Below are 26,056 nucleotides of genomic sequence, written 5' to 3'. Positions count from 1 at the left end.
TGTGTGTGTGTATATTTCCATCAAGTTTATTGGCACAATTTAGGTATACAGTACAGTTACATTAATAATTAGGGTCTTGCACCTTTACATGACAGGTCTTGGTTCTCCTTTTGTCCCTTGTCCCTGCTCTCCCTTCACCTCCTCCTAACCTCCCAAACACTTTATTTCCATTTTTTTCATTTTGTCTTGTTTTTTTTTCTTTTCCCTTATTACCTTTCCCCTACCCTTCCCACTTTATCCTGATCTTGCTGCTTTCTGAAGCAGTTTTGGAGTCCTCTTTTTATGAGCATGTTTCACAAGGTGTGATTAAAAATACAGTGAATGCTGTTTGCAGTGCCATTTAATGGAAATTCAGGTTCATAAAAAAGTCACAACGTGTCCTCATTCACCTTATTCATTGGACCTGGCACTGAGAAACTTTTTTTGCTCTTCTTCAAAGTCAAAATGACCATAAAAGGTAAAAGTTGTGAATTACTTGAGTACATCAGAGAAGCTAGGATAGTGCTACTGAAGACATGAAAGAGAACTTCTCAAACTGCTTCAGAAAGTGGTAAGAACTATAGGATAATTACATTCAAAGCAAGGGAGAATATTTATAGGGTGATTAATAGCAGTGTGTTCTTTACTGTAACAAACTTTTAAAAATATAAACAGTATTTTATATATCACAGCAAATGCACAATGCAAAAAAATTTTAGCAATACCAGCTTCATGTACCTTGAAATCTGAACAAGCCTTTATTTGTTCATGAACAGAGAAATTAACACATTGTGAAACTCTTACACTGTAGGGAGATAAATACATTTCAAACAAACACTTAGGATGGATAAAATAGAAACATGGTGGTATATGTTTAACCCTTTTCCTGAAAATATAGGAGACTGATTTCCAGAGGCTGATGATTTCCTGTGTTTTCTATTTTATTCAAGAGTACAGATTATCAAAGTAGGTGATGCTGCTTTGGATTTCTGCTGGATCTGTTGTGACTTCATCATTTTCATTCCTAATTGCATGTATTTGATCCTTTTATTTCCTTTTTATAAGGTTGGGTAAAGATTTATGAATTTTATTTATTCTTTTGAAAAACCAACTCTTTGATACTTTGATTTTTTTGTATCATTCTCTTAGTCTCTGATCTTTATAATTTCCTCCCTTGTATAAGCTTTGGGTTTGTCTTGCTTTTCTTTACCTAGGAGCTTGAGGTTCAGCATTCGGTTGGTTGTTTGAGCTCACTTTGTTTTCCTGGTTATGAGCATTCACTGCTATGAATTTCTCTCATAGAACTGCTTTCATTGTGTCCCACAGATTCATACATGTTGTATTGGCATTATCATTAAATAGTAAAAACTTCTAATTTCTTCTTTAATTCCTGTTTGACCCTTTGGTTGTTCAAGAGAGTTATTCAATTTCCATGTGTTTTTGGAGTTTTTGTGGTTTCTTATGCCATTGATCCCCTGTTTAATTGTACTATGGTCTGATAATATACAGGGCATAACTTCAATTCTTTTGCATTTGCTTAAACATGTGATTGCTTCTCAGAGGTGTCTTCCAGATAAAGATGGTCTTTAGGTTTTCAGTATCTGATGACTCTTAGTCAATCTCATTTTCAGTATACCAGGAAGGACAACTTATTAGATCAATCAAAACACCATAGTCCAAGTGATCGAATCAGCAACCCAATAGCATCAAGCACAGTTTGGAAAATGACTAATTGTGAGAGTTAGTAATCTATCCCCTTTTATTCTGTGAAGTCAGTCAAAATAAAGGAAAAGCCCAAAATATGTTTATAGTGAATAAACTCTTCAATATAGCAACTTTATACTTTGGGATGGTGACTTAGAAGGAGTTGGGGAGGGGACAATAGATAAGTACAAGTATAGGGAAAGGTTGGAAGTGAGGCCAGGGGACATAGGAAGATCACATTAACCCTAGGCAACTGTTGAAGACCAGAAGAAAAGACAGAAAGAAAGAACGAAGACAAGAACAGAATAACCTAACAGCAATAGGGATACTAGAAATTGTATTCATTTCCTTTAAAATTAATGACAACTGAGAGATGGAAAAAGAAAGAAGAAAGGAAAAAGAAATTTCGCTTAGGACAGGAACAGGAAAAGAAAGCAAGAGAGCTGTAGAACTAGGTGGGAGAAAGAGTGAGAGAGAGAGAGAATTTGAGAGTGAGAGAAAGAAAAAAAGAAAAGAAAAAGGTTAAAAAATAAATTTGAAAATAGAAGCAAAAAGAATTAAAAATGAGAAAAGATAACTGAAAAATAAAAATAAAAATGAAGAACCTCCAGGGTATGTCTCTGCTGTCACAATAGACAACATGGGCAGCAGTGTGCTTATCTAAGTCAATTAGTCTCAGCAAGCCAGCATCAGACCCCTGAGATTAGGGATGATTTCTTTCTTCAAGGCCCAAGTTGAGCTCCCTGACCTCCTACTGGGTTGAACTCTGTAAGGTTCTACTGCAGGTTCCCACTACCTTTCCCCTGAAGACAGTGCAGGTTCTGATGGGAGGTAGTGATTCCTCCAACTTACCAACTACAGTGGTCTGTTGTGCCTTTACTGAAGATCCTCTTCACTTTTCCAGAGGGCTTCAGTTTCCATCAAGAAACCTCAGAGAGATCCTGTCTCTGTTGTTCATTTCTGCTGTATCTTCTGGAGCTCAGAAAAATGCCCTTTATGACCCCCTGCAATTCTGCAGTGTGGATCTAAGTATCTGCATGCCCTAGGAGCCAGAGGTAGGGGTGTGGGGGGGGTAAGGGATGTGCTGCTGGTGCCCATGTGGCTCAGCTCCTCCACTCTTCCTTTGCAGCCCGTGTGTGTGTGTGTGTGTGTGTGTGTGTGTGTGTGTGTGTGCATGCTACAGGCTCAACTCCTCAGCATTCCCTTAATCTCTTTATATTTTATCAAGGCTATAACTGTAGTGATTGATGCCACCCACACCCAGAGTGGGGCTTCTCTTATCCACACCCAGAACTATAGTAAATCCATTTAGTTATCACACTCACTTAATCCCAATATCAGTCCCTAAATCCAGCCACATTAAAAAAGCCCCGCCTATGAGTGTAGAGGTTTTGGGAGGATATCTAGATACAAGCCATAACACCTTATGACTAGGAAGCAAAAGTAAAAGGAAGGTGAACAGTGAATCAACATCCCCTTCAAGAGCACAATACCAGTGGCCTAAGGATTTTCTACTATATTTCACCTCTTTAAAGGTTCTACCACCTTGGGAATCAAGCCTTTAACACAATGGCCTTGAGGATAGATTTAAAACCCAAACTAAAACAAATGGTGATAATGCTGTGTAAAAAAGAAGTACTTATTTTCACAAAGCAGTATATTTTATGTATTTAATGATAAAAGTTAACTTAGTTTTAAAAATTTTATTTGAAAATACATTTTATGCATTCAGCACTATGGTTTGTTGCCTCCCTAGCTGAAGTCCCATCAGTTCTCCATGTTCTGAAGTGTTTGAAATAAAGTACTCACTGTGTATAGGAATTTGTATTTTGAAGGTTCTTGATATATCTACAAAGAAAAATTAGGAATTATTTTATCATGAAATGCTCCTAGAAGTCTTTATGATGGTTACTTTTTTTTAAAGCTTTAATGCTAGACTCCTGTACATGGAGTGCTGAGGCACATCATTGTAGCTTAACAGTTGTACATGGTAGGAAACGTTCTGTTCTCACTGTATCTTTTTACTGGATGATCTGCTCCTGTCCCAGGCCAGCATGAATAAAGTTAGATTCAGTGTAGCATGTGGGATCTTAGCATTTGTTTCATCTGCTTTATTTTCCAGAATACTGTCTGTATCCTTGGCTAAAATAAAACCTACCCAGCAAAAAAAAAAAAAAAAAAATGAGATAGGTTATTTCAGCTATGATTGATTTCAATTTTATTAAGGCTGTTTTGATAGAAAAATGTCCATGCCCTCAGAACTATTGTCATGTCGTTACATTGTTCATTCAAGTTGTACATGAAAGAAGAAAGGCAAACTAGAAGTTAGGAACACCTCATCTGAACTTTTAAGTCAACTTTGTAGTTCCTATTATTTATAAGTCAGTGCAAGATTCTTCCTGTACTATTCAGCTTCCCTGTGTCTGGGCATAATATCTGACACCTATAGTTTAAGGCAGGTTCAGTTTGGCTCATGGTTTCAGGAGATTCCGTCTATATTCAGCAGAAACATCATGGCAGAAGAGCCTGACAGAGTAGAGATGCTTAATACAGGATGACTGGAGAGCAGGGAAGGAGAAAAGGGGTGAGGCATAGGGCATGTCTCTATGACCCACGAAAACACACCTATAAGTATGTCCTACTAATCACTGGGGTGGATCCAGAAGCCCCACCCTAACTCTTACATCCCATCTTTTTGCAACTTTCTTCCAAAACACATTTCCTTAACCCATAAACAATTTCCAAATGAAGACAGTATCAATTTCATAATTTTACCTAACATAAATACCACTATCCTGAGTACAACTCAGAGTGCTGCAATCCCTTTCACAAAGACTCAACAATTCTAGCATATTTAAAAAGTCCAAGTCAAAATCTCTTCTGAGACTGAAGCCACTCTAACCTGTGAACGTTGGTAAAAATTAAAAACAAGTTATATAATTCCAATGTACAATGACACAGGGTAAAGTTTCTCATTGTAAAAGTGAGGAATGGAAGGAAAGGCAAGAATCAGACTAAAACAAGGCTGAAAATCAGCAGGGCAGGTATAAAATTCCTTTAGTTCCCGTTTTGCATTCAGCTCAGAGTGGTAAAATGTGAGTTCCATAGGAGTGAGTCCCCAGACACAGACCCCCAAGGCCAGTGCTGCATAGCCCAACCAGTACAGCCCAGAAATTTACTCTACCAAGTCCTGAGTGGACCCAAAGCCAATCAATTTGAGACTCCACCTTAATTGCCACACCTCTTAATCTCAGAAAATGTTTTTATTCATAGCAAAGGGTGCACCTTGCATGAACATGTGTGCACACTGGAACACAATTTAAAAATGTATTTTCTTGTTATATGTGAAAAAGCTTGGGCTTTGGAGCAAATGATATCAGAGATGAAATCTTATTTTAGCCCATGAACAACTTTAGTATATCACTTGATTTCTCTAAACCTCAATCTTATTTAGGTATTTTAGTGGAATGTTCCAAGGCAGAAAACCTCAGTTTCTATCATAGAATGTACTCTTAAAAAAACAAAAGCCTATTTCAAAGAAAAAAAGATCATATGCATTTCAAAAGTAGTAAAATACTCATTTAAAGCCCAGGAAAATCATGCAATGTGTTAGAAAAAAAAAAAACCTGAAAAAGAATATTAAGTTAAAAGTCTATGAAAAGGTTGTGAAGATTAAGGAAACAAAATATTAAGGGTAATTCTGATTGATTTTTAGCAAAATGAATAAAGATATTATGATTATGGGCAGGCTGATTATCTGTCTGTCTGTCTATCTATGGATCTATCATCTATCTCAAATATTATTTCCAAGGTTTTGGTGTAAGAGAAGACATAGAGAAATATGGTCTATTCTGAGCAGCAGAAACTTCAAACAATAGCAAGAAATGAAATTTTAAGAATTCAATAGTTAGTACAAGTCCACTACTTTTCCAGTCTATACTGGTAGACCTAAGGTTATTCTTTCTTATACCTTCATTTAATTCTTTAAAGCTTTGCTGTGATCTTCTTTAGGGTAATTTTATTTTCTTTTGTAGGGTTTCTGGGTCTTAGGATGTACCAGTGATTTATGGAAGAGACATTTGCTGAAAGCCTAGAGCCACCTAGAGACTAAACATGGTGTAATTAGGAATTGATCATAGCTTATTGCCTAGAGAAGGTCAAAACTGTCACTTTTCAATTCAGTGAATAACTTTGCAATGAGGTACTAGTATCTATAGTTGACAACCATACATATTAAACACAATAGGGTAGAACATATACCAAAATAACAACTTTGTTAAATCAAGAAACAAAGAAAAAATTTTCCACCATGCCTCCTTTACCCAGTACTGTATGTCCCTGTGTGAAATGCTTACACTAGGAGAGAGAGGGGAGCCAGGAAGTTTTTCCTATTTCATTATTAGTTGGATATTTGGATTGTTTCTAGTTTTGGATTATTGTTAACTGTTTATTGATTATAATTTGAAGAAACATCTTTAATTTCTTACTTATTTTTACAGAACTGGATCATATATATCTTTACTGTTGATTGTAAGAATTCTTTATATACCATGATTACTGGGTCCATATCCAGTAACTGTATTCAATATATTGCAAATATTTGGTCTTATTCTACAAGTTCTATTTTTACTTTTTGCAATATGTTCTGTGAAGCACAAAATTTTCAACTTTGATCAAGTACAACTTACTGCTTATCCTGTTATTGCTTAGTCATTTAATTTGATACAGTCACAATTGCCTAATTCATGATTCCAAAAATTCATGCCTATGTTATCTAATAAGCTTTTCATAGTTTCAACACTTGTATCCAGAGTTAATATTTGTATATGGTATAAGTACAGATCCAATTTCATTTCTTTGTTTTATGTGTTGATACTCCTCTATCCTAGCATTATTTGTTGAAGCATTTATTCCTTCAGCATTGAATTACCTTGACCAAATTTTGTGAGACCATATTAATCTTAAAAGCTTCCTTACTTTCAAATATAAGAGATTTCGGGCTTATCTTATACTTTGTAGTGCCAGACTCACAATTATACATAGTTCCAAGGATTGTTGGTTGTTTCTAACTAAAAATGTGTAATGGAGAATAAAATTTCTTACTAGGGGTGTATGGTGAGAGTGGAATTGCTTTCTGACCATTTTAGTGAAAAACATTAAGATAAAAAGGGTATTTACTAAATATGTTTATAGGACATAAATTGATACTGCTATTTTTAATCTAATCAGAACAGCATATTTTTGCTTAAATTCTTGGTTCTATAATGGGAAATCTTTTATACTGAAGATCTTTTTTTGTCAAAATGTACAATTATTTATTTGCTTTATTGATAACAAGAAAATAGGTCACAGGTTAAAGTATAGAGTACCTAAAAAATTTTAGTGCACTTTAAGCTTATTAATATTTGAAACTTCAGTAAGATCTTTGGAATTCTCTTCACAATTCTGCCAAAATGCTTCGTGTGGTGGTGTTCATTTGTAATCCCAGCACTTTGGGAGACAGGCAGGAAGATCACAAGTTCTACTCCAGCTGAGGAAACTTAATGACTTAGCAATAAAATAAAAAATAACAGGGCTGGGGAAATAGCTCAGTGTGAAAACTCTAAATTCAATCCTAAATACTGCAAGAAAAGGAAAGAAAAGTTAGAACTACTGAATTAATTTTAAAAATCTACATGGTTCCTTTGGTTTTTAAACTCATTGAATACTTTAAAGATTTATAATTAAATTACTTGTTATAGAGTATATAAAATCATTCACAGTACCTTTCTATTTGTGACAATATAATGTTTACATTTATCTGATGAATAATTGTTTCTATTGTTTCAGTTTACCTTTAGTTTGATGCCATTGCTTAGGGTCCTAATGTCAAAAATATTTTCTTTTTTTAGCTGCTGTTTTACTCTCTTCAGCTGTTATAATGACTGTCACTGACTGGGTATCTAATACACAGCAGAACTTTCTTTCTTATAGTTCTGCAAACTGAAAATCTGAGATTTGGGTACTAGTATGGTCTGGATCTGGTAAGGCCCTCTTCTAGGCAGTAGACTCCTGATTTCTCATCTATTCTTCTTCACACGATGAAAAACAGGCAGCTAATTCTCTGGTCTCTTCTAAGAAAAAGAATACCTGAACTGAGCAATTTATAAAGAAAAAAAAACTATTATTTTTGCTCATGGTTCTGAAGGCCAGGAAGTCCAAGAGCATGGTGCCAACATGTACTTGGTGTCTGGTGAGCACCTGGTGTTGCTTCCCAGAATGACAGAAAAGTCGGTGGAGGGAGAGTGGACCTGCAGGAGAGAGTAAAGGGCCAAACTCCCAAGAGAACTAACTCATTCCCAAAAGATGTGAATCCCACTCAGTGACTGAATCACTTCTTCAATACCCTACCTCACAATACTGCCACTGTAGCAATCAATTTCCAGCTTGAGTTCAGAGGGAAAACCATATGCAAGTGATAGCAAGGACGGATCCGATTCATGAAGGTGCAGCCCTCATAATCTGATCTAACTGCCTCCCAAAGACACCACTTTCAAATACTATCACATTGGTTATTATGCATCAATGCATGAATTCTAGTGGGATACAAATGTCTAGTCCTCATTACCTGTAAGCCTTGTCATGGAACAGATTGCCAACTACCAAAGGAAAAAAGAATCTAGTTTTAAATAGAGGATGAAAAACACTTTAATTGGTGTATCCTGGACTTATTTCACCACCATCTGTTCCATCTACAGTGTTTTATTACATATCTATACTACAATACTCATATATGATTTTTGCTGCAATAAACCATCCTTATCATATTATTATTTCATTTCTAGTCATTTAGAATTAATATTCGTTTTTATATTAATGGAGTCTTTATTTCTCTATTAAATCCTGGTGTGATTTTTCAAATTTTATAAATTTATTTTTTAAAATTCACAAATACATTTTATCATATAATCAAATATATTGATTTATATATCTAATATTTAAACCCATTTTTTCACTTTTTTTCAATATATATCAATGCCTTCTATTTTTCCACAGGAAGTTGAATGGAAAATAACTTAATTTCTACACAATATCTAGGCTTTTATATAAATATCAAAGAATAAAATAAAATGCATTGAAACATTTGAAGTTATGATTAAAACATTCTTTTGAATTCAGTCTAAATTCATGTTTTATTTTATAAAGTAAATAAAGTTTATATATTTTAATTTGAATTAAGAATGTAATATATATACCTAGAATATGTAAACTAGAAAACAACTGCGTTTTTCAAAGATAATGGAAAACTATGTCACCTATGATATCTGTGGACTATCCCCAAAAATGTTACATAGAAAATTTTCCAAATATTAATTTCCAGATGATCTACTTTTCTACAATCATTTATAAAATACAATGATGCTTATATCTGTCACATATTTCAGTTGTATTATATTTCATTCAAAACTCATTTTATATCATACTCATAGCAAATTTCAGTTTTACATCTAATTTTAATACAGAAATCTATAATCTTGCATGAAATCAAAAGATATGCTCCAAAGTGCCAATCACTACAAAGAAACATAATTATATTCTTAAAGTTAAGCCAAAAAAATCCAATATCACTATAATTATTTTCTCCACTGTGAATGAGAAAGCATCTAATAAAAATTTTTTTCTTATTTGAATATGTGGATAAGAAAAACACCACTACAACTGCAAGGTTGTTTATTCAATTGTGTACAGGAAAATATTGACTCTATTTCCATCTTTGTGGAATCTAATCCTTGGCAATTATGCAAAAAGCTCAGCCTTTGGGTTCTAACTTTTAGACCCAAAGTGCTTTTCAATTTCTTGGCCTGTGACTTTTTCTTAACCTAAACTTAAGTTGTTTTTTTTGAGCTTGAAACTACTGAATGTAAAATAGAATTATTGGTTTAAAAAATTAATTCAGGCTGGGCTGTGTTGAAGGGCTTTACGTCTGGGAGCTCCCAAAACTTGTTCAAAGTCTTCAGTACCTACTGCTTAGGTGTTGCAGGCAGACCTGGAGAAACCACAGCACTATAACCGTGATAGATGCAAGAGAGGCCTCCCCACAATTCCAACCCACTGTGACTGGTGGCCTTTATATACTAACAAAGACTGACTTATTGGTGATGGAAACTGAACAACTCTGAGGGCAACTTAGAGAAATCCTTCGTGGACATCTCTATAAAGAAACTCCTCTGGAAATAGCACCCAAGATCAGTACACATGCAGCATTCATTCAACACTTGGATGAATGAAACACTAGAGGACCTCAACTAGAATGTCTCTCCTCTTTCTGACTTACTTTCTCACTATTTGCATCTACATCTCTATCTCTGGATTCTACTTCTGTTGGACTACTCCACGTGGTGGAAAAGATATGTCTAGCACTTGGATTTCCCATTTATAATATGCTTAGAACTTAGGCTCTTTTTTCTTTCAGTCATATATTAATTATTAAAAACATGCTGCTGTCTTCTCTGTGGGTCATATGCCTGAAGGAAAGCAAGCATAATTTGTTGGTAATGAGATCTCTAATTAATCTTTGTGCATGCTCTCACCAGTAAATTGAGAACAGTCACCCATTCATTCACCAGAATCACGAGAAAATTTACTTCCTTTCCAATAAAGAGGAACATTTACCCAAAGAAATTCAGTGGAAACAAAATAATAGTATGGCCACTGCTAAGATTTGGATCTCAAAAGTCACTCAAATATACATGTGCTGAAAGCTTGGTTGCCAGCCATATGCTGTTCGGAGACAGTGGAATATTTTAGCTGGTAGAGCTCAGTAGGAGGAAGTTCTGTTATTGGGAACACGGCCTTTAAAGAGATATTGGGAACCCAGCTCCTTCTTGTCTGTTTTGCTTCTCTTCTGCATTGAGGTGGAGGTGAACAGACCTCATCCATCACGCACTCACACCATTATATACTGTGTTGCTACAATCCAAAAGCAACAGGGAAAAACTACCATGCATTGAAATGTTTGAACTCATGAGCCAAAATAAACTTTTCTTCCTTTTAAATCGATTAGCTTAGGTATATTGTCACAGTAACGGAAACTTGACTAGTGTAACTATCGAAATAAAGTTAAGCTAAAAAAATTACTTATATATAGGGAGCTTTAAATTGCAGCAAGTTATTTTCATAGATATTAATTCTAGTAAATCCAGTTCTCACAATTTTTACCTTAACTGTACTGATGAAGGAATGTGAAACACTTAAGTAACTTCTTCATAGAGCCAATGAATGACTGGCATCAGTGTGAACTCAGTGCTTCGGATCAAAATTCATCCTGCTTTCAGACAGCACACTGCCTCTCTAAGTCACAGTTCAGGCAACTTTCTATCACTGCATCACAGTATCTGAGAGAAAGGTACTAAGAAAAATTGTTTATTTTGGTTCACAGTTTTGGAGGTTCCAGTCTTTGATCATCTGCCCAGTCTCTACTCCAAAACGGTTCCCAGGAGCCTTGGGTCCCTCTGCCTTTTTACATTCCAAAGGAATATTTTTTCTATAGTAACTACAGATTCTTTCATTTCTTCTCTTCTTTCCACAACTTAATCAAAATAACAGAAATGTTATGTTAAATCCTGAAAAGTCAAATATTCTTTTGGATTTTGGTGATGGGAGTACTGAAGGGTGCTTATGAGGAATGACTTGAGGGTATGCATACACTGATCAGTTTTAACCTTATGACTTTGTATTTCTTGTCTTCTTCCCCAGACTCTAGCTAAATGGAGCCATTCTCTATTCCATAAAACTCCTGCACTTTTGTTTGAAATTAATTTTGTTTGAAATTACGCAGTCTGACACATTTTGTTATAGTGGCTTGAACAGGCTAAGAAGCTCTCTCAGAACTTTAGGACAGGAGGTAATTCTTTTGTACTTTAGTTTCATTTTGTCTTTATCTGTCTCCTGTCCTTTTCACTTTCTCATGAATTGTTAATTTCTCTTTTATTCTAGATAAAAAGGCAGCAGCCTTTGTATTGATTCATCTCTATCCAATTCAGAGTTTCAGCGGTTCATAGGAGGTGTTTTGGAATATGTCTCAAATGGCTGTCATTTCCCCAAGCATTGTCAACAAATTTCATGAAGGGGAGGGGATTTATGCTGAAGTTATAGGCAGAAAAAAACAAAAATTTGTTTTAAATTCTGAACATTGGGCATTTTTCCATGCAGGGGGCCATAGTGAATACAAATTCCTACCCCAGTAGCTTGAAGTTGTTTTTATTTGGTCTCAAATTTTATTAATTTATTGATTTTGTTCATGTGCTTCTGGCAGTTTTTACCTGTATGAGCAGGCCTGGCATTTGGAACATGCTAATCTCTACATTTCTCATCCTAGACATTTTTCCGATAATGATAACAGCAAAGCACTTTCATTGGATTGCAGAGAAATAGGGATTTTATTTTAAAAAATATTTATTTTTTCTTTCAATTGACTTTTTGTAATACACAATTTAACACTTTCTACACGGGGAATTAATGTTTAGATTTTTGTATGTCTGAAAATGTCTTGAGTTTTTCTGCCTACTTGAACAATGGTCTAGCCAACTATTATAGTTTTATTCCACTTGAAGATTTTACTTACTCCTTGGTTTCTTGTAATTTTTTTCTGTGATGAGATTCTCGTTGTCTATATAATTGCTACAGTTTGTAAGTAATCCTTCTCTTTCTGAAAGCTTTTTATTTCCTGCAGTAATAGGGATTGAACTCAGGGTCTCTATACTAAGTTACGTCCATAGGTGTTTTTATTTTTTATTTTGAGACAGAATTTCGCTAAGTTGCCAAGGCAGAACTCAAATTTGTTATCTTCCTGACTCAGCCTTCCAAGTTATTGGGATTATGGGTGTGTATCATTATGCCTGGCTCTGAAAATTCCTAAATTCCTCACTCCTTGCTTGATATTCAGCTTCTAAATTGCCATTTAATGTAAGTACCAGTAAAATGAGTGTTGCCCACCTGAGACTTATCTCTTCTCTCTTTGAAAATTTATTTCCCTCTAGAATTTTTTTCTGCATCAGTCATATCTCTTAGAAAAATATGAAATCTTGTTTCTGTTTTAATTACCTTGCTTTTACATGACCAAACTACTTCTTTATGTCTAATTTTGTTTAAAACCATTTTATATTGTATGAAGCCTACTTTTCTCTACTGTACTTCTTGTTTAAAACATTGTTTTTCTCTATCTTTCAGATTTGTAAATAAATTCTTCTTTGAAGACTTTTAAAGCTGACTCCTCATTACAATTTCTTTTAGAGTTGGAATCATCGCTTTATTTTCAGTTGATTGTGTTTCGTGGCATATACTTTGTGTTTTTCACAGCATCTGCAGATCATCTGGTAGTGTCTTCCTTCCCTCTTTATCTCTTCCCTCTCTTTTTTTTTTTTTACCCATCTGGTTGCTGGCTTTTCAGTGTCTTTTATTCGCTACTTTTTGAAGTAGTCTTTGGAGTACTCTTTGCAGTGTCCATTTTTAACCTACATCTCATATTGGAGACCAAGCTATCAGATGGTTTGGTTCCTGGTTGATGGCTATTTCTGAGTCATCCAGCCGTCTTTAGGTTTATAGATCAATAGCAGTAGTTTTCTCTTTCAGCCTTGGTGGTGCACTTCATTTAGCCTCGTCTCATGCAGTGACTTGGATTATAAGAACGGGCTCTTACTTCCCTCTCAAACCATTTCTGCCTCCTTTTAGTGCTGTGATCCCAATGGACTGTGTTCTTAGGTTATTCTATTTTCCAGTCTATTTCATTTTCATTTCATTCATCCAAAACAGTGTTTTATCTTAATTGGGCATGAATATGTGTATGTTTAAAAGAGTGTTTTATTTCTTACCATTGTTTGTGTGTATGTGTATTCACTGCTACAGATTTTTTTTTTCCTCGTTGAGTTTATTGGTACATTTTAGGTATACAGTAGTTACATTCATCATTGGTACCTTTACATGACAGGTCTTGGTTCTTACTTTTTCTCCTTGTCCCTGGATTACTACAAATTTTTTATCATTTACTCTCTCATCTTGAATTAGTTACCTCATTGATTAAATAATTCAGTGTTTTGGTATACAGATATTCATAAAATGGATAAATAGGATCACCAGATTAATATGCTGAGGATCAAAATACACTTTCTGGGAAGAAACAGTAATAGGTTCTGATGAGAAATAAGGTACTTTTAAACATAACCTCATACATAATTACTTTGCTATTATATTTTTAAGAAAAACATTGTTTAGCAGTGCCCAACATAGATTATCATGTTATAAGAATCAGAAAGCTTAGTGAGACTTACCTTAGCTAATGCAAGTTTAAAGTAAGGATGTTTGAGAAGAAGTAACACCATAGATCAGCTAACTGAAACCTGGAAAATTGCTGGTGTTTATTTGGGACACACCAGCATCTCTGGTAGCCTAAAAGCCCTGAGATCTGAGAGGGCACCCGTGTTGCTCTCCTGGCTTTAACAAGTCTGCTCCTGCAGCAACAAATTGTATCAGCAAACAAAGCCTTCAACGTTTGTAGCCTGCTACTCTTGTATTTTAATGCCTGTGGTCTGTTTATGGTCTCTTCCTTATACCTCTCTATTTGTACCTTTATGATTACGAGAAGGACTGAAAATTTATGAGAAGGACAGCAAAATATGACTGTAGTAAACCTCAAATATACCTCTTTGGTGTAGGATTATTTTGAGATGGTTTTTTGAGAAACTGGAGATGTTCCGGAAACAGAATAGTGACACTTTTTATAGGGAAATTTGCGTTTCTGAAAAAAAATCCCTGCCGTGAGCATGCACACAGGAATGCATGTGTATATCTTGCCCTCTGTCTCTGTCTTTCTCTCCACCCCTCACTACCAGGATACTTACAAGGACTAAATAACCACAGATTCCTAGCAGAGAAGGAATCACTGCGAATCTGTACAGCAACCCCACCTTAATTATGGAGTAATTTTTTCGGATCATCTAGGCATTTTGTTCTTTTTTTGTTTCAGAGAAAGTTTTCAAGCCTCAAGTATAAGACAACTCTTTCATATCTTCTCTAGTGATATAGTTTGGCTTATCTCTGATGTATATAGAAGATGTATATTATGGAGCCGGGATTTAGCTCAGTGGTTCCGCTGCCTGCTTCACAAGCAGAAGGTCCCTAGTGCGATCCCCAGTACAAAAAAAAAAAAAAAAAAAAAAAAAAAAAAAAAAAAAAAAAAAAAAAAAAGAAGAAGAAGAAAAAAGATACACGTTATTAAGCCCCTGACTGGTGTTTTCTTTATAATTTGCCTTTTGTAACAAGAACTCCAAGCTAGAAACTCAAGAGGGGAAATTTTGCATTGCTACCTGTTAATAATATGCTATGACTTGTAATAAACCTAATCATATGTACTTTTCTTCTTTCTGCCAGCTGAACACATTTAGTGTACCCTAGTCTGTCCTCAGAGAAAGCACCAGATAGTCTTTAGCATGGAGAATCTATATTCATGAAAGGATGAGTTGGTGGTAGCATAGCGCTGCCCTGTGAATTTCATATTTCATTGTGATTGATGATATCCATTTATCATACAACACCATAAAATGGGATACAATTCACATTTTAGACCTTTAAGACAAAATTACATAGGAGGCTTTCTGATATAAATCTTTGAATATTTTGTATGTCTTTATGTTGAAGAGAATACCTAGAACTTAGATTTACAAAAACAACATCCAATAAAATGATGCTGAAGGAACAGTCTATATTGTGAGAGTTAATTCTTTACTCCTACATACTTAGCCAGGAGAATCTGGGTTCAATTTAGTGATGTCAGGGGTTGGAAGAAAAATTGTTGCTAAGATGAAATTCGCATTTGTGTAATGAATTGTCTGCTTGAGTTAGTTAATATAGAAATATTTATGGTAGGTCTTAGTAGACCAATTTTGATTTATAATACAGATGAACATAAGATAAGCAAGTTTAAATTTAGTGTACAGAAAATGTACAGTAATGAGAATGCCTAAGTTCTGATATTTTTTTTTAAAAACATAGCTATTGTAAAAAAAAAAAGAAAGAAAAGAAAACCAAGACAACTCCAGAAAACGAGTCCATGAGAAAAGTAGATATTGTGGGGACAGAGGACGATTTTTCTTTAGGCCTAACCCCCACATGTTCCTATCTTCCTGAGTGGAATTCCTGAGATAATTTCTAGTATGTTCACTGGGCACAGTGCTCTCTTCACTGCACTTGCTTCTACCTATGTTGCTTGCAGGAAGCTGGGTTTTGCTACCAAGGCATCTTTTCTACATTTGCCAGGATCATGGAATCCTGCTTAAACACAAGGTGCGGTACTTCTGCCTTCTCTTTTCAGATCATTTTGTGCATGCCTCACTGCTCCTGCCCAGCAATCACAGTGGCCTTTGGCTCTTCTGTAACATGGCAAATCCACTGCTTTTCTTGAACACTGTTTCTCTTATTGATGTGCGCCGCCACAGACTTTGTCACGGCCTGTTCCTTCATTCCAGATGTCACCTCATCAAGAAGGCCTTTCCTGATTCCCACCCTACCACATGCTTTCTTTATATCTGACTTTTTTTCCTCAAAGTATCATCATCACTTTTTTATTTCACTGCATTGTCCTGTGACTTTACCCGCTAAAATATCAGCTCAGCGAAGTCACAGATTTTGTCTGTTTTGTTCACTACTATTATCCCAGCACTGATAATAGTTCATGGAAAACATATATTTACTGATGGTATAAATTAATGGCAAGACTGTGCAGGATATTACTTACTAAAATTAGAAATAATGGGTGATTTTTATCGAGGAGATCTGTATCAGGTATTTTCCTAAGTCTGAATTTATATGTATTGACTCCCTTAATCCTGACAGAGAGAAGGGACACCCAGTGTGCCACAATCCACAAGGGACAGAGCTGGGAACGTAACCAGAAAGTTTTGTTCCAGAGTAAGAAGCCTTTCCTGTTCTGCTGTTTCCAACAATGAAAGGAAATACAGATACAGGAGAAGGTTGGGAAAGGGAAAGTATAATGTAGTTGTCTGGCATGTGACTATAATAATCAGAAAAATACTTGAATTTGCATTAAGGTATCATAAGATGAACAATCAATGGAAATAAATTTACTAATGTTGCTTTGCCTGCTCTCATCCTATCCCTTTTGGAGTGTATAATTAAAATGGGTGTTGTTATTTATAGTAGAACAAAAGAATTCTCAGTTTTCAAAAAGCTTAACATTCTTCTAACCAAGTTACTAGTTCAGTGTAATTGTTTTATAGAAGGATGTAGGTATCCAAAGCAAAATAAAACACATTTGCATCTTAATATTCTCTATGCTAGTCATTATTTTGCTAGCATCGATTCATAAGGTAGTGGGGTCTATCTCCATTAGTTGGCTAGGAAATCATAACGAACAGCTGCTACTGCAGAATTGTATTAGTAGTTTCAATAAAATGCACTTGTACTTGTTTTTCTTGTGCAAATTAAAATAAATTTATTAATTTTCTCTGATTTTAATAGGAGTAGTATACCTTCTCAAAATTCTTAATATGCTTTGGCTTACATTTAGGTCAATAAAGTGTCATTTTGCATTCCTAATATAGTCTTATCATCTTACATGATAAAAATAAAGCAAAGATATTTATTATTTATAAGATGGGTTACTATGTCACATATTATATATATTATGATGTTAACTTAGTCCTTGTTTAAAAGGTTGCTTTTACATGTAGAAAGAATAATTCTAGTGTTTAAAATGAGAACTGAACAGAACTCATACTGATAGTTACCTGATGATAGAAAATATAATGAATTTCCAGGAAAAACATGCTTTTTTTTTCCCAAATAAATAAAAGGAATTCCCTCCCGCTAACTTACTTAAAGCCTGTTGGCATATATCCCTTTGGCCTATCAAAATGAGTATATAGCTTAATGATCACAAAAGTTTTTTATGTCTAAAAAGCAAAAAACAGGTTTATGCAGATAGTTTTCAGTCTTTTTAAAAAATGAATGAAGCCAAACAAAAATCTAAGTTTTCCAAATTAGACATCCTTTTCCCTGGTTTCTAAATCCTTAATTTCAGGCTTGGGAAATGACTTGTTTAATAGGAGGTTGATGCCAACATCTCAGATCTTTTCTTTTTTTTTTTTTTTTTTTTTTTTTTTTTTTTTTGGTCTTCTCTATCATATTTTTCTGCTGAATTGTGTCCAACAGCAGCTGTTGTCATGGTGACCTGGTTAAATTCAGTCAACATTTCTGGAAACCTACATTGTGCAAGAGACTAGCACTTATTCAGAGTAAAATAAAAAGATCTCATGCAGACTGCAGCCTCATATCTGGATATGAGATACCTCAATGATGGGCTCAAAAATTGACATAACATTCTATATTCTGGTCCATTTTAAATCATTCTTTTTTTTTTTTTTTTTTTTTGAGACAGGGTCTCACTATGTAGTTGAGACTGACCTGGAACTCACTATGCAGTCCAGGCTGGTCTCAAACTCACAGCAATCCTCCTGCCTCAGCCTCCTGAGTGCCGGGATTACAGGAGTGTGCCACCATGCCTGGCGTTAAATCATTCTTAATTATTACTGCAAAACATTTTACACTGACATTTTGGTCAATTATCCTAACAAGTGAATAAGTGCTTGTACTGAAGCCAATTTTCTAGTCACTAGGCAGTTAATAAGGTGACTAAAAATAAAACGTCTATTATAATTGTCCCTGGTTAGGTTGGAGGAAGCTGAGTTCTTGATTACGGCTAATCAGCACACCTTGAAAGACAGCTAATGAAAATATGAAATTGAATCACCTTGTAATGGCTTCATTCAGCAAATGAAGGTAGATGAGAAATGAAATACTCTCGTGAAATAGCACAATGCAAAGCAGAAAGTTTCAGGTGGCAAATAGCTAGTAAATTAGAAATGATAGGGGCTCAGAACTCCAAGAAGTTCCATTAAATAATCCAAGAAAACCCCTTTAAAATAAAGCATAACTTTAAAGTAAATAGAATTTAAAGTAAAATAAAAATAAAATACATGCATTCCTTTTATAAATGTAAATACACAGCCACTATATTTATATATTTAGCGTTAGAGGTGTGTTTTAACAATTTTTGAACTTCCATTAAAAATTGCCTGTAGGTTTCAGCACTAAGTTGCATAACACAGGAGAAACATAAAAGTTTTCTTAGTTCAATGGTTCAAAACACAGGGAAATTTAGGGAGTTAATATTGGAAAGAATAAATAGAGCTATGCCTATTTGAAGGGCAATCCCATGAAAGAAAAATATACTTATTTTTGTTGCTCTGAAAAGCAGTACTGGCATTAATATAAAGGATACGCAAGTTTTGCTTAACCTAAGAAAGGAACGCGAAACAAATGACATGGTGGAGTTGAAAGGTTGACTGTCCATTCTGTCTTGGGAAGGGAGTTGAAGAGATTGGAAAAGATGACCCTTGGGCCAGTTTTCTGGATGTGCTCTCCTAAAAATATGCCATGTTATATGCAGCTGACATTAAGAAAGTGTACTCTGGAGGGCCAGACCCAAGGCATAAACTTTTAAAAGCAGGGAGCTGTCTCTCTCTGATGACAGAAGAGGAAGGCAGAGAAGGACTCAGTATGGTACTGCTGACTTTGAAGATGGGCAGGAGGTTGAGAAGGGCTTTGAAATCCTCTGTGCACAGAGAGAAGCTCTTGATTAACAGACTGCCAGGAAAAGGGCTTGTCTTATGACCAGGAAGAACTGGATTTGGACAGTAACTTCAATGAGCTTGAAAGTGGTTTCTTCCTCAGAGCCCTCCCTCCCCCATAACAGATTCATTCACCAACACCTTGATTTTAACATTATGAGATCCTAATCAGAGTAATTAGCTAAGTTCTCCCAGCCTTTTGACTTATAGAACTATGAGATAATAAATGGGCAATTTGTTATTAAATTTGTAGTAATTTGTTGTGCACCCACAGAAAACCAATTAAAAAATTTACCTCAAATATCCATTTCAATTCTAAAAATTTTGGGGTGATAATAACATGTCAATGTGGATACAGTAGTGGTAAAAAAATGTACCATTCCCACATCCAAGTACTAACCAGGACCAACCCTGCTTAGCTTCCAAGATCAGGTGAGACTGAGATAGAGCACATTCAGGGTGGTATGGCTGTGGACCAAATGTACCACTGAAAATGGAGGAAGCTGTGCATGTGAGTATGTGGTGGGAGATGGAGAACATATGATAAACTCTATCTCCTGTTCATTTTTACTGTGAAGCTAAAATTTATGTAAACTTAATAAAAAATTTAAAGTTTTTATCTTTTACAAAAACCATAAATGACTAAGCAGTAATGAGGTTTCACTTGACATTAGTAGTAACTCCTTCTTATATATTCCTATATACTCTTTTATTTTACATGCTTATTTATAATCTATTCTGAAATTAAATAAATGACTCACAAGAACTGTCTTATGGTAAAAAAATTCCATCAGGAGGGGAGGAAAGGAGAAAAAAAAAGAATTAAGATCTATTATGTACAGGTACAAATTCCCTATGATGAAGGTTATCAATATGGATGACAAATGTGGATTAATAAGAAAATAAAGTTTAAAATGGTGAGAATAAAATTTGAACATTTCTGGCTTCCTTTGTGTTTAGAATGCACTACAGTTCTTTGTTCATTTATTTTTGAGACAAGGTCTGGCTATATAGTCCAGGCTATCTTGAACTCACTATGTAGCACAGACTGACCTTGAACTCATCAGAACCTCCCGCCTCAGCCTCCTGAGTGCTAGGATTACAGGCATGTACCACTAATTCCAGATTCACTATTAATCTTATCACCATGGTATAATGTTTAATGTTTACACTATAAATACTAGTTTGTTTTTTGCACAATATAGGTCAATATTATGTCTTTCTGAAATCTCAAGATTGTACTATACATTTCTCTATTGTGCACTTGGAACATTTTTTTTCAGGAATCTAAGCTTTATTTTATGAGTAGTTCCTGTGACAGTCAACCAGTATTCTTAAGCAATGTAACATCAGTGAGTAACTAGTAAACTAATATAGTGAAAATGGTCATACTTCCAAAACTACTGTACAGATTCAATGCAAGCCCAATTGAAATCCCAATAATTTATTTCATAGAACTAGAGAAAACATTCCAAAAATTTATTTGGAATCAGAGGAGACCTAGAATAGCAAAAGCAATTCTAGACAATAGAGACATGGTAGGGGGTATCACAATCCCCAATTTGAAACTGTACTACAAAGCCACTATAATAAAAACAGCATGGTACTGGCAAAGAAACAAACCCAAGGATCAGAGGACTAGATTAGAAGATGCAGAAACATCTCCTGACATACTCAATTATGAACAAATCCTCAAAAAATTCTTTGTGCTACAAAGAATCAACAATTGGGATCTCATCTCTAAAAAAAAAAAAAAAAAAAAAAAAAAAAGCTTCTACACTGCCAGAGAATTCACAAGCAGAGCTAAGAGACAACCCACAATGTGAGAAAAAAATTTTATCAGCTGTTCCTCAGTCATAGGTCTACCATCTAGACTATACGTAGAACTCAAAAAAAAAAAAAATCAGATCCCCCAAATACAAAGACCCAATTCAAAAATGGACACCTAAAATGAACAGATATTTCTCAGACAAAGAGGTAAAAGTAGCAAATAAACATAAAAAAATCCAACATCACTTCTCAATTGAGAGATGCAGATGAAAACACTGAGATTCCACCTCACCCCACAAAGAATGCCTGCTATCAAGAAATCAACCAATAACAAATGCTGGGGGGGATGTGAGGTGATAGGAACACTTTTTCATTGTTGATGGTAGTGCAGGCTGGTGCAACCACTGTGGAAATCATATGGAGATACCTCAAACTACTAGGATTAGAAGTGCCACTTGACCCATCTATTCCTCTGCTGGGTATCTTCCCAAAAGAACTAAAAGAATTATGCCACAGTGATACAAGCTCACCCATGTTTATAGTGGTACAGTTTGTAATAGCTAAAAGGTAGAAACAGCCCAATTGCCCGTCAACTGGAGACTGGATAAAATGGAATACTACTCAGCCATAAAGAATGAGAAACTAGAGAGATTTATAGCTCAGTGGATGCACATTGAGGCCATACTTTTAAGGTACTTAATAAGTTACACATGTGTAAAAACCAAATAGTTACTCTGGTGTGAAAAAGTGAAAGTGTAAATAAGGATTAAAATGTAAAATTGATATTGTTTAATAGGAAGAAAAAGTCCAAAGAAGGGTCAGTGGGAGGGGTAGGGGAAAGGTAAGAAGGGAAAAGAAAAAATGAAGAAAAGGAAAAACATAGAAACAATGTCTTTGTAAACAGGGAAGGGCAGAGGGACTGAGGGGAGGGCTGGGGAATAGAAAAAAATAAGAACCTGATAAATCATGTATAGGTACAAGATCCCAAATGATGAATGTAACTGTGTTGTATACCTAATATGTATCAATAAATTTAATACAGACAAAAATTAACTTATTTTCAAATGTGACATTAGGGTTATTTTTTAAAAGAGATACAACAATTCTTTTCACATAGTCATACAGTTTATTACTGCACAAATAAAGACCTGGTGACTGAGGTTCAGGATAAATTTCTAAATTCAAGGTGTGAAATGTCTTCACATCTACTATAGCATATATTTTTTATTGCCATATTTGTAAAGTTTTTTTCATATATATTGCCAAAAGCTTCAACAAACATGAACTGATGTAAGTTGTTTATCAATTGTCATGTATTCAGATGATGTATAAATTGCTTGACAGTTTGAAAGAAAGTTTTCAAAAAATTGTGAATATCAGCCAAATTGCAATTTTTCCCTTTTGTAATGTTTTTTTTGTTGGCAAAATGTAGGCAATTTTGAAGAAAACCAAAATATTGAGAGTCGTTATTGTCCTAAAACTCTCAATGCCACATCTGTCATTTCTCCATAAATCCTTTAGATTCTGATGATTCAAATGATAAAGTTATGCTATGAAGGGTTTTGTTTTTTTTTTTGTACCAGGGATTGAACTTGGGTCCTTGCACTTGCAAGGTAGGCCACCAAACCGCTGAGCTAAATCCCCAGCCCTTATGAAGGCTTTTAATTCAGATAATGAGATATCATGTGAATTATAAATTTATATATTTCATTAATTTCATTGGTGCATTTTAGGTATACAATATACTGACATTCATTATTGGGAATTTGTATGTTTACATGATATATCTTGGTTCTTAATTTTTTGCCCATTCTACTGCCCTCTATTCAACTCCTCCACCCCTTCCTATTTACAAAGGCTTTGTTTGCATTTTTTAATTTCCTCGTATTTATTCCGTTTCCCTATCCTTTCAACTTCCCCTTCCCCTTTGGACCTTTTCTTCCACATTTCTATTGATCTATTATCCACATTTCACATTATCTATTATACATTTTGATCCATATTTATGGTTTTAGTTTCTCACACCAGATAAACTATTGTGTATTTACATGTGTGTTCTATTGACTTCACTTAAGAGTATGGCCTCAATGTGCATCCATTTAGCTATAAATGCCTCTAATTTCTCATTTTTTGTTGTTGAGTAGTGCTCCATTTTATGAAAAAAAAATCACATTTTCTTTATCCAGTCTCCAGTTGATGGGCAATTGGGCTGTTTCCAAGTTTTAGCTATTACACACTGTGCCCCTATGAACATGGGTGTGCATATATTGCTGGCGTATAATTTTTTAAATTCTTTTGGAAAGATACCCATATGGAGTACTGATTTCTACCCTTTAACTTTCAATCAATGAGTTTGTTTTTTAATTGAGTATGTTTCTTTTGCCTGACTGATACAATCTGCTGGGCTTCCTTGTGTTGTGATACTCACTGTCTTCTCCTAAGATAATTTTTAAAAATTTAGAGTTTGGTAAGTTTCTCAGGTACTCTTTGATATGAAAATATATTATTTCTCTATCAAGTTTGAAAGATAGTTTTGCAGGGTACATCAACATAGGTTGAAGGTTGTTTTCTTTTAGGACTTGAAATACTTCACTCTAGGCTCTTCTTGCCTTGAGGGTTTGTATTGAGAAGTCTACTGTGATTCTGATGGGCTTTCCTTTCTATGTGATTTTTCTTTTCTCTAACTACTTGTAGGATTTTGTTATTTTGTCAGGTTTTTGGAATCTTAACTATTATATGACTCAGCGTAGTTTTTTTTTTGAAATCATGGCTTGTCAGAGTCCTATATATGTCTGTATGCCAAATTCTTTTGACATATTCTTTTTTTTTTCTCATCGAGTTTATTGGTACATTTTAGGTATACAGTACAGTTAAATTCATCATTGGGATCTTGTACCCTTACATGACAGGTCTTCATTCTTATTTTTCCCCTTGTCCTTGCCAGCCCTTCACCCCGCCTCCCCATTTACAAACATTTTATTTCCATTTTTCATTTTCTCGTATTTTTTTCTTTCCTTTATTACCTTCCCCTACCCTTCCCACTTTTCCTACACTTTTAGCTCCTTTCTTCATATTTCACATTGTCATTTATCTCATTAGGATCTTATGTACTATAATTGTTTGTTCACACCAGAGAAACTATTTGGTATTTACACATGTGTGACTTATTTATTTCACTTAGGAGTATATCCTCAAGATGTATCCATGTTCCTATGAATGAATCTAATTTATCATTCTTTATGGCTGAGTAGTATTCCAGTTTATAGAAAAACCACATCTTCTTTATCCAGTTTCCAACTGATGGGCCAATGGGCTGTTTCCAAGTTTTAGCTATCACAAACTGTGCCACTATAAACATAGGTGTGCATATATCATTGTGATATGATTCTTTTAATTCTTTTGGAAAGATACCCAGCAGAGGGATGGCTGGGTCAAATGGAACCTCTAGTCCCAGCTCTTTGATTTCCATAGTGGTTGCACCAGTCTGCACTCCCTCCAACAATGGAGAAGGGTTCTTTTTTCCCACAACCCCACCAACATTTGTTATTGTTTGATTTCTTGATAGCAGGCATTCTTTGTGGGGTGAGGTGGAATCTCAGTGTTGTTTTCATCTGCATCTCTCGAAAGACGAGTGATGTGGAACATTTTTTCATATATTTACTTGCTGCTTTTACTTCTTTGTTTGTGAAATGTCTGTTCATTTCAGATGCCCATTTTTGAATTGGGTCTTTATATTTGTGGGGGTATTGTTTTGAGTTCTTTATATATTCTTTTAACAAATTCTTCTTGGGAAGTTTTCTGCCATTACTTTTGTGAACAGTTTTTTATGTCATTTGCATTTTTGTGTCATTTCTCCTGTTTCTTCATTGACTCCAATCAGTTTTATATTATTCTTCTTTGTGTCATCTAGCAGCTGCTGGATTGATTTCTCATGAGTCCTTACTATTTTTAAAACATTTTTCTTTTCCTGGTCACTAATTGCAAGCCTGTCTTTTATATCTGATATTCTGTCCTCACATTGGCTTATTCTGCTGTCTAAAGTTTCCGTGGAGCTTTAAATCTCCTAGATATCTGTTTGCATCTGTTTTATGGATTTCATTTGTTTCCTATGCTGGGATTCTATCATATTCCTCAGTTCCTCTGTTTTTTAATCTGTCTTCTCTAGAGTTATTAGTCATGTCTTTAACTCTGGACATAATCTTTATTTTTAACTGAGAAATTATTTCTGCTTTCATTTTTTTCCAGACCCTCTTTTTTGCCAGTTCAGGGAGTCCACGTGTTTGAGTATCAGATTGTTCCATTTCATTGACCTTCAGGATTGCCTTTTGCATAACTATTGTCTGCAATATCCTTTGACTGGGGGCTCTGCACCTGAGTCACTGGTGTCTGACTGGGCTTCTAGTTGAGGTCTGTGTGCACTTACGGATGGTATCTGGGTGGGCTTCTGGCCATTGCCTATGTGCCTGTACAGCTGTTTTCCAGGTGGGCCTTTGGCTGGGGACTGTGGACCCAAGCTGCTGGTGCCTGGGTGGGGCCCTAGCTTGAATCCGTACACCTGTCTTGCTCTTGTCTAGGAGGGCTTCTTGGTGGAATCCACGCACACTTTCCTTGTGAAATATATTTTTGAGTATTACTCTTGATATATATAGAATATTTTACTTGTATTTTATTATTAGTGCATTTTAAAACATCCCATAGCTTCATCCATTACTTACAACTTCTAACATTGACTCTCAGTGTTGGCATTCTGTCCAATAGGTTTTGCACCTGCTGAACACCTAATAGCATTGTCAGACCTACTTCTAATGTTGGATTTTTCAGGTGTACATGATCATTTTGTAGAATTTTAACTAGTCAAATATTTCTTTCTTTCTCTTCTTTCTTTCTTTCTTTCTTTCTTTCTTTCTTTCTTTCTTTCTTTC

At 35.0% G+C, this 26,056-nt stretch overlaps 1 protein-coding gene across 1 annotated transcript in view; it reads left to right on the top strand.

Annotated features, from left to right (window-relative positions):
• CUNH8orf34 (chromosome unknown C8orf34 homolog) overlaps positions 1-26,056 on the top strand; it is a 358,931-nt gene that overhangs the window by 210,549 nt on the left and 122,326 nt on the right.

The sequence above is a fragment of the Fukomys damarensis genome, unplaced genomic scaffold (assembly GCF_012274545.1).
Source record: "Fukomys damarensis isolate Sample0158 unplaced genomic scaffold, DMR_v1.0_HiC HiC_scaffold_5, whole genome shotgun sequence".
Taxonomy (NCBI): domain Eukaryota; kingdom Metazoa; phylum Chordata; class Mammalia; order Rodentia; family Bathyergidae; genus Fukomys; species Fukomys damarensis.
The sequence above is the reverse complement of the archived record's forward strand: the minus strand, read 5'-3'. Positions and strand labels throughout refer to the sequence as shown.